Source organism: Astatotilapia calliptera, chromosome 6 (genome assembly GCF_964374335.1).
Source record: "Astatotilapia calliptera chromosome 6, fAstCal68.1, whole genome shotgun sequence".
NCBI classification, from domain to species: Eukaryota; Metazoa; Chordata; class Actinopteri; order Cichliformes; family Cichlidae; genus Astatotilapia; species Astatotilapia calliptera.
The window spans coordinates 647-11,028 of NC_137427.1; the positions used below are offsets into that span (position 1 = coordinate 647).

The following is a 10,382-nucleotide window of genomic DNA, read 5'->3' on the forward strand; positions in this document are numbered from 1 at the left end:
CATAGTGCTCCACAGGCCTGCTTCTGGTGCCTGCTCCTGTACCAACCTGCTGCAGAGGCTTCTGTGAAGGGAAACTGCTACATGTTATGTCACCGATCCCTGCCATGCTGCGTGTCTAACGACCCGGCAGGGCCTGCTGAGTACAGTGGTGGTGGAATCGGCCCGATCGGACACTCCTATCTGCCACTTTGACCTTTTTATTCCGTCAAATTTGGACCCATTTACACCAAGTCCAGAACCGTTGGTGCTATCGACATGGGGTCTTCACCAGCGCGTGCGGAGCGGCAGAAAATCCCCACGTAGACACCACTTTCATCCCTCTACGACACTTACTTTCCCAGTTATTCCATTTTATTCCGTCAAGCTCTGGCTAAATCCCCTTAACCTAACCAACCCTAATCATACCTGCATTTGTCCACTGGAGGGAGACAAAAACACCAAGCTCTGAGATTCAAATTTTGAACTGCAGACCTCACAGTGTCTGTGTGTGTGTGTGTGTGTGTGTGTGCGCTTTGGTGTGTTTGCTTTGGTGTGTGTGTGTGTGTGTGTGTGTGTGTGTGTGTGTGTGTGAGAGAGAGAGAGAGTGACACTTGCTGTGTATTTAAGAAACAAACGCTCAAAGAAACCAAACAGAATGACACAGGCAGAAAGACACTGTTTTATTTTGGTAACCAATGATGCATTTCTTCTTCCCTTGTACAGTGCACCCTGAAGCCGTGTGTGGACCAGGAGATCAGCAGAACAGGAACCACAGAGCGTCAGCGGCAGACATCCAAGCTGCACAGGGCACACGCAGCACCAGGCAGAATTAATGACGTCCCTGATCCACAGCTCAAGCCCAGCCACCCGCTGCCTCCTCGCCGCCTCCTCCCGGGACCTTCAAGGACCACCCACCAGCCACTGGTACACATTCCAATCTTACACAATGGCCCCAGCATCACAGGGCATCTCCTGACATTAAAATCTATCCTGATTTCTGTTGTTTCCCTCATCTCTGAGCCGCTGAGTGTGAGTGTGTGTGTGTGTGTGTGTGTGTGTGTGTGTGTGTGTGTGTGTGTGTTGACAGAGAGAGAGAGAGAGAGACAGAGAGAGAGAGAGAGAGAGAGGGAGAGATACAAAGGAATGTAATTCAAATTTTGCACTTCAGACCTTACAGTGTGTGTGTGTGTGTGTGTGTGTGTGTGTGTGTGTGTGTGTGTGTGTGTGTGTCTTTTACACAAAAAATGCACTTGCAACAACTTTAATATGGAATGTACTGGACTTCCCAGCTAGGCGCCCTCCTGTGGACGACAGGTGCAATTGATTGTCAAAAGCAGATATCTAACAGCTTCTGACACTTTGTACCGCATTGAGCCAGCAGAGGGAGCCCCCCTGGTTCAATCCCAGTTGCACAGCAGTTGTGACCAGCTTCTGTCTGTGTGCTTTGGTGTGTGTGAGTGTGTGTGTGTGTGTGTGTTGACAGAGAGAGAGAGAGACAGAGAGAGAGAGAGAGAGAGAGAGAGAGAGGGAGAGATACAAAGGAATGTAATTCAAATTTTGCACTTCAGACCTTACAGTGTGTGTGTGTGTGTGTGTGTGTGTGTGTTGACAGAGAGAGAGAGAGAGAGAGAGAGAGAGGGAGAGATACAAAGGAATGTAATTCAAATTTTCCACTTCAGACCTTACAGTGTGTGTGTGTGTGTGTGTGTGTGTGTGTGTGTCTTTTACACAAAAAATGCACTTGCAACAACTTTAATATGGAATGTACTGGACTTCCCAGCTAGGCGCCCTCCTGTGGACGACAGGTGCAATCCCAGTTGCACAGCACTTGACCAGCTTCTGTGTGTGTGTGTGTGACAGACAGACAGACAGACAGACAGACAGAGAGGGAGATTCAAAGCATCAGGACCAGGAGATGACACAGTGCTCCAAAGGCCTGGTTCTGCTGCCTCCTCCTCCACCCACCTGCTGCAGACGCTTCTGTGAAGGGAAACTGCTACATGTTATGTCACCGATCCCTGCCATGCTGCGTGTCTAACGACCCGGCAGGGCCTGCTGAGTACAGTGGTGGTGGAATCGGCCCGATCGGACACTCCTATCTGCCACTTTGACCTTTTTATTCCGTCAAATTTGGACCCATTTACACCAAGTCCAGAACCGTTGGTGCTATCGACATGGGGTCTTCACCAGCGCGTGCGGAGCGGCAGAAAATCCCCACGTAGACACCACTTTCATCCCTCTACGACACTTACTTTCCCAGTTATTCCATTTTATTCCGTCAAGCTCTGGCTAAATCCCCTTAACCTAACCAACCCTAATCATACCTGCATTTGTCCACTGGAGGGAGACAAAAACACCAAGCTCTGAGATTCAAATTTTGAACTGCAGACCTCACAGTGTCTGTGTGTGTGTGTGTGTGTGTGTGTGCGCTTTGGTGTGTTTGCTTTGGTGTGTGTGTGTGTGTGTGTGTGTGTGTGTGTGTGTGACAGAGAGAGAGAGAGTGACACTTGCTGTGTATTTAAGAAACAAACGCTCAAAGAAACCAAACAGAATGACACAGGCAGAAAGACACTGTTTTATTTTGGTAACCAATGATGCATTTCTTCTTCCCTTGTACAGTGCACCCTGAAGCCGTGTGTGGACCAGGAGATCAGCAGAACAGGAACCACAGAGCGTCAGCGGCAGACATCCAAGCTGCACAGGGCACACGCAGCACCAGGCAGAATTAATGACGTCCCTGATCCACAGCTCAAGCCCAGCCACCCGCTGCCTCCTCGCCGCCTCCTCCCGGGACCTTCAAGGACCACCCACCAGCCACTGGTACACATTCCAATCTTACACAATGGCCCCAGCATCACAGGGCATCTCCTGACATTAAAATCTATCCTGATTTCTGTTGTTTTTCCCTCATCTCTGAGCCGCTGAGTGTGAGTGTGTGTGTGTGTGTGTGTGTGTGTGTGTGTGTGTGTGTGTGTGTGTGTGTGTGTGTCTCTCTCTCTTTTACACAAAAAACACATGTCAGTTGTTAAGGAAAATGTTATAAAACACTTCTTCAGTAAAGACTCAGAGAAGAGAAACACACAGAACTTCTTGCTAGCAAGGGCAGCCTCCACTCTAAGAGACTCCAGTGAGAGAACTGCCCCGGTCTTTATTTTATACTCCATTGAGCGTGTGTGTGTGTGTGTGTGTGTGTGTGTGTGTGTGTGTGTGTGTGTGTGTGTGTTTTCTTTTTTACACAAAAAATACTTATGAGTGCACTTGCAACAACTTTTAATATGCAATGTACAGGACTTGCTTGCTAGGCGCCATCCTGTGGACCAAACATGCAATTGAAAGATGTTATTTTCGCCGGTATAACACCTTCTGACACTTTGTACCGCATTGAGCCAGCAGAGGGAGCACCTCTTGTTCAATCCCAGTGGCACAGCAGCTGCTCTGCTTCTGTGTGTGTGTGTGTGTGTGTGTGTGTGACAGAGAGACAGACAGAGAGAGAGAGAGAGAGACACTTGCTGTGTATTTAAAAAACAAGCGCTCAAACAAACCAAAGAGAACGACAGAGGCAGAAAGACACTGTTTTTTTTGTGGTAACCCATGAGGTCTTGCTATCGAATTGTACAGTGCATCCTGAAGCAAGGCCGAGCAGATGACATAGTGCTCCACAGGCCTGCTTCTGGTGCCTGCTCCTGTACCAACCTGCTGCAGAGGCTTCTGTGAAGGGAAACTGCTACATGTTATGTCACCAATCCCTGCCATGCTGCGTGTCTAACGACCCGGCAGGGCCTGCTGAGTACAGTGGTGGTGGAATCGGCCCGATCGGACACTCCTATCTGCCACTTTGACCTTTTTATTCCGTCAAATTTGGACCCATTTACACCAAGTCCAGAACCGTTGGTGCTATCGACATGGGGTCTTCACCAGCGCGTGCGGAGCGGCAGAAAATCCCCACGTAGACACCACTTTCATCCCTCTACGACACTTACTTTCCCAGTTATTCCATTTTATTCCGTCAAGCTCTGGCTAAATCCCCTTAACCTAACCAACCCTAATCATACCTGCATTTGTCCACTGGAGGGAGACAAAACACCAAGCTCTGAGATTCAAATTTTGAACTGCAGACCTCACAGTGTCTGTGTGTGTGTGTGTGTGTGTGTGTGCGCTTTGGTGTGTTTGCTTTGGTGTGTGTGTGTGTGTGTGTGTGTGTGTGTGTGTGTGACAGAGAGAGAGAGTGACACTTGCTGTGTATTTAAGAAACAAACGCTCAAAGAAACCAAACAGAATGACACAGGCAGAAAGACACTGTTTTATTTTGGTAACCAATGATGCATTTCTTCTTCCCTTGTACAGTGCACCCTGAAGCCGTGTGTGGACCAGGAGATCAGCAGAACAGGAACCACAGAGCGTCAGCGGCAGACATCCAAGCTGCACAGGGCACACGCAGCACCAGGCAGAATTAATGACGTCCCTGATCCACAGCTCAAGCCCAGCCACCCGCTGCCTCCTCGCCGCCTCCTCCCGGGACCTTCAAGGACCACCCACCAGCCACTGGTACACATTCCAATCTTACACAATGGCCCCAGCATCACAGGGCATCTCCTGACATTAAAATCTATCCTGATTTCTGTTGTTTCCCTCATCTCTGAGCCGCTGAGTGTGAGTGTGTGTGTGTGTGTGTGTGTGTGTGTGTGTGTGTGTGTGTGTGTGTGTGTGTCTCTCTCTCTTACACAAAAAACACATGTCAGTTGTTAAGGAAAATGTTATAAAACACTTCTTCAGTAAAGACTCAGAGAAGAGAAACACACAGAACTTCTTGCTAGCAAGGGCAGCCTCCACTCTAAGAGACTCCAGTGAGAGAACTGCCCCGGTCTTTATTTTATACTCCATTGAGCGTGTGTGTGTGTGTGTGTGTGTGTGTGTGTGTGTGTGTGTGTGTGTGTGTGTGTCTCTTTTACACAAAAAATACTTATGAGTGCACTTGCAACAACTTTTAATATGCAATGTACAGGACTTGCTTGCTAGGCGCCATCCTGTGGACCAAACATGCAATTGAAAGATGTTATTTTCGCCGGTATAACACCTTCTGACACTTTGTACCGCATTGAGCCAGCAGAGGGAGCACCTCTTGTTCAATCCCAGTGGCACAGCAGCTGCTCTGCTTCTGTGTGTGTGTGTGTGTGTGTGTGTGTGTGTGTGACAGAGAGACAGACAGAGAGAGAGAGAGACACTTGCTGTGTATTTAAAAAACAAGCGCTCAAACAAACCAAAGAGAACGACAGAGGCAGAAAGACACTGTTTGTGGTAACCCATGAGGTCTTGCTATCGAATTGTACAGTGCATCCTGAAGCAAGGCCGAGCAGATGACATAGTGCTCCACAGGCCTGCTTCTGGTGCCTGCTCCTGTACCAACCTGCTGCAGAGGCTTCTGTGAAGGGAAACTGCTACATGTTATGTCACCGATCCCTGCCATGCTGCGTGTCTAACGACCCGGCAGGGCCTGCTGAGTACAGTGGTGGTGGAATCGGCCCGATCGGACACTCCTATCTGCCACTTTGACCTTTTTATTCCGTCAAATTTGGACCCATTTACACCAAGTCCAGAACCGTTGGTGCTATCGACATGGGGTCTTCACCAGCGCGTGCGGAGCGGCAGAAAATCCCCACGTAGACACCACTTTCATCCCTCTACGACACTTACTTTCCCAGTTATTCCATTTTATTCCGTCAAGCTCTGGCTAAATCCCCTTAACCTAACCAACCCTAATCATACCTGCATTTGTCCACTGGAGGGAGACAAAAACACCAAGCTCTGAGATTCAAATTTTGAACTGCAGACCTCACAGTGTCTGTGTGTGTGTGTGTGTGTGTGTGTGCGCTTTGGTGTGTTTGCTTTGGTGTGTGTGTGTGTGTGTGTGTGTGTGTGTGTGTGTGACAGAGAGAGAGAGAGTGACACTTGCTGTGTATTTAAGAAACAAACGCTCAAAGAAACCAAACAGAATGACACAGGCAGAAAGACACTGTTTTATTTTGGTAACCAATGATGCATTTCTTCTTCCCTTGTACAGTGCACCCTGAAGCCGTGTGTGGACCAGGAGATCAGCAGAACAGGAACCACAGAGCGTCAGCGGCAGACATCCAAGCTGCACAGGGCACACGCAGCACCAGGCAGAATTAATGACGTCCCTGATCCACAGCTCAAGCCCAGCCACCCGCTGCCTCCTCGCCGCCTCCTCCCGGGACCTTCAAGGACCACCCACCAGCCACTGGTACACATTCCAATCTTACACAATGGCCCCAGCATCACAGGGCATCTCCTGACATTAAAATCTATCCTGATTTCTGTTGTTTTTCCCTCATCTCTGAGCCGCTGAGTGTGAGTGTGTGTGTGTGTGTGTGTGTGTGTGTGTGTGTGTGTGTGTGTGTGTTGACAGAGAGAGAGAGAGAGAGACAGAGAGAGAGAGAGAGAGAGAGAGGGAGAGATACAAAGGAATGTAATTCAAATTTTGCACTTCAGACCTTACAGTGTGTGTGTGTGTGTGTGTGTGTGTGTGTGTGTGTGTGTGTGTGTGTGTGTCTTTTACACAAAAAATGCACTTGCAACAACTTTAATATGGAATGTACTGGACTTCCCAGCTAGGCGCCCTCCTGTGGACGACAGGTGCAATTGATTGTCAAAAGCAGATATCTAACAGCTTCTGACACTTTGTACCGCATTGAGCCAGCAGAGGGAGCCCCCCTGGTTCAATCCCAGTTGCACAGCAGTTGTGACCAGCTTCTGTCTGTGTGCTTTGGTGTGTGTGAGTGTGTGTGTGTGTGTGTGTTGACAGAGAGAGAGAGAGACAGAGAGAGAGAGAGAGAGAGAGAGAGAGAGAGAGAGAGGGAGAGATACAAAGGAATGTAATTCAAATTTTGCACTTCAGACCTTACAGTGTGTGTGTGTGTGTGTGTGTGTGTGTGTGTGTTGACAGAGAGAGAGAGAGAGAGAGAGAGAGGGAGAGATACAAAGGAATGTAATTCAAATTTTCCACTTCAGACCTTACAGTGTGTGTGTGTGTGTGTGTGTGTGTGTGTGTGTGTCTTTTACACAAAAAATGCACTTGCAACAACTTTAATATGGAATGTACTGGACTTCCCAGCTAGGCGCCCTCCTGTGGACGACAGGTGCAATCCCAGTTGCACAGCACTTGACCAGCTTCTGTGTGTGTGTGTGTGACAGACAGACAGACAGACAGACAGACAGAGAGGGAGATTCAAAGCATCAGGACCAGGAGATGACACAGTGCTCCAAAGGCCTGGTTCTGCTGCCTCCTCCTCCACCCACCTGCTGCAGACGCTTCTGTGAAGGGAAACTGCTACATGTTATGTCACCGATCCCTGCCATGCTGCGTGTCTAACGACCCGGCAGGGCCTGCTGAGTACAGTGGTGGTGGAATCGGCCCGATCGGACACTCCTATCTGCCACTTTGACCTTTTTATTCCGTCAAATTTGGACCCATTTACACCAAGTCCAGAACCGTTGGTGCTATCGACATGGGGTCTTCACCAGCGCGTGCGGAGCGGCAGAAAATCCCCACGTAGACACCACTTTCATCCCTCTACGACACTTACTTTCCCAGTTATTCCATTTTATTCCGTCAAGCTCTGGCTAAATCCCCTTAACCTAACCAACCCTAATCATACCTGCATTTGTCCACTGGAGGGAGACAAAACACCAAGCTCTGAGATTCAAATTTTGAACTGCAGACCTCACAGTGTCTGTGTGTGTGTGTGTGTGTGTGTGTGCGCTTTGGTGTGTTTGCTTTGGTGTGTGTGTGTGTGTGTGTGTGTGTGTGTGTGTGTGACAGAGAGAGAGAGAGTGACACTTGCTGTGTATTTAAGAAACAAACGCTCAAAGAAACCAAACAGAATGACACAGGCAGAAAGACACTGTTTTATTTTGGTAACCAATGATGCATTTCTTCTTCCCTTGTACAGTGCACCCTGAAGCCGTGTGTGGACCAGGAGATCAGCAGAACAGGAACCACAGAGCGTCAGCGGCAGACATCCAAGCTGCACAGGGCACACGCAGCACCAGGCAGAATTAATGACGTCCCTGATCCACAGCTCAAGCCCAGCCACCCGCTGCCTCCTCGCCGCCTCCTCCCGGGACCTTCAAGGACCACCCACCAGCCACTGGTACACATTCCAATCTTACACAATGGCCCCAGCATCACAGGGCATCTCCTGACATTAAAATCTATCCTGATTTCTGTTGTTTTTCCCTCATCTCTGAGCCGCTGAGTGTGAGTGTGTGTGTGTGTGTGTGTGTGTGTGTGTGTGTGTGTGTGTGTGTGTGTGTCTCTCTCTCTCTTTTACACAAAAAACACATGTCAGTTGTTAAGGAAAATGTTATAAAACACTTCTTCAGTAAAGACTCAGAGAAGAGAAACACACAGAACTTCTTGCTAGCAAGGGCAGCCTCCACTCTAAGAGACTCCAGTGAGAGAACTGCCCCGGTCTTTATTTTATACTCCATTGAGCGTGTGTGTGTGTGTGTGTGTGTGTGTGTGTGTGTGTGTGTGTGTGTGTGTGTGTGTGTGTGTGTGTGTGTGTGTCTCTTTTACACAAAAAATACATGTGAGTGCACTTGCAACAACTTTTAATATGCAATGTACAGGACTTGCTTGCTAGGCGCCATCCTGTGGACCAAACATGCAATTGAAAGATGTTATTTTCGCCGGTATAACACCTTCTGACACTTTGTACCGCATTGAGCCAGCAGAGGGAGCACCTCTTGTTCAATCCCAGTGGCACAGCAGCTGCTCTGCTTCTGTGTGTGTGTGTGTGTGTGTGTGTGTGTGTGTGTGTGACAGAGAGACAGACAGAGAGAGAGAGAGAGAGACACTTGCTGTGTATTTAAAAAACAAGCGCTCAAACAAACCAAAGAGAACGACAGAGGCAGAAAGACACTGTTTTTTTTGTGGTAACCCATGAGGTCTTGCTATCGAATTGTACAGTGCATCCTGAAGCAAGGCCGAGCAGATGACATAGTGCTCCACAGGCCTGCTTCTGGTGCCTGCTCCTGTACCAACCTGCTGCAGAGGCTTCTGTGAAGGGAAACTGCTACATGTTATGTCACCAATCCCTGCCATGCTGCGTGTCTAACGACCCGGCAGGGCCTGCTGAGTACAGTGGTGGTGGACCCAGGCCCTCTGCACCTTCCTTTCTCCGACTGGGACCCTTTTGTCCCATCCTTTTTGGTCCGATTCGCCATATCTCCAGAACCGAAGAAGCCATCGGCGTGGCTTCTTCGCCACAGCGTCCGGCACCCACCAAAACCCCCACCTAGACACCAACATCAGCCCTCTACACCTCTTACTTTTTCAGTTATTCCACTTTTGTCCCATCCTCTCCTGGCTTTTTCCCCATAACCTATCATTTAAGCCTCATCATACCTGCCGTGGGCCACTGGAGGGAGACAAATCACCATGCACTAAAATTCAAATTTTGCACTGCAAACCTCACAGTGTCTGTGTCTGTGTGTGTGTGTGTGTGTGTGTGTGTGTGTGTGTGTGTGTGTGTGTGTGTGCGTGTGTGTGTGTGCGTGTGTGTGTGTGCGTGTGTGTGTGTGTGTGTGTGACAGAGAGACAGACAGAGAGAGAGAGAGAGAGACACTTGCTGTGTATTTAAGAAACAAACGCTCAAAGAAACCAAACAGAATGACACAGGCAGAAAGACACTGTTTTATTTTGGTAACCAATGATGCATTTCTTCTTCCCTTGTACAGTGCACCCTGAAGCCGTGTGTGGACCAGGAGATCAGCAGAACAGGAACCACAGAGCGTCAGCGGCAGACATCCAAGCTGCACAGGGCACACGCAGCACCAGGCAGAATTAATGACGTCCCTGATCCACAGCTCAAGCCCAGCCACCCGCTGCCTCCTCGCCGCCTCCTCCCGGGACCTTCAAGGACCACCCACCAGCCACTGGTACACATTCCAATCTTACACAATGGCCCCAGCATCACAGGGCATCTCCTGACATTAAAATCTATCCTGATTTCTGTTGTTTTTCCCTCATCTCTGAGCCGCTGAGTGTGAGTGTGTGTGTGTGTGTGTGTGTGTGTGTGTGTGTGTGTGTGTGTGTGTTGACAGAGAGAGAGAGAGAGAGACAGAGAGAGAGAGAGAGAGAGAGAGGGAGAGATACAAAGGAATGTAATTCAAATTTTGCACTTCAGACCTTACAGTGTGTGTGTGTGTGTGTGTGTGTGTGTGTGTGTGTGTGTGTGTCTTTTACACAAAAAATGCACTTGCAACAACTTTAATATGGAATGTACTGGACTTCCCAGCTAGGCGCCCTCCTGTGGACGACAGGTGCAATTGATTGTCAAAAGCAGATATCTAACAGCTTCTGACACTTTGTACCGCATTGA

At 48.9% G+C, this 10,382-nt stretch overlaps 1 long non-coding RNA gene across 1 annotated transcript; it reads left to right on the forward strand.

The window, feature by feature from the left end:
* Window positions 1-564: 564 nt before the first annotated feature.
* LOC145429348 (uncharacterized) lies at window positions 565-2,870 on the forward strand. The gene is made up of 2 exons (XR_013909570.1): window positions 565-903; window positions 1,844-2,870. It is a non-coding gene; the product is annotated as an uncharacterized LOC145429348 (long non-coding RNA).
* The last annotated feature ends 7,512 nt before the right edge of the window (window positions 2,871-10,382 follow it).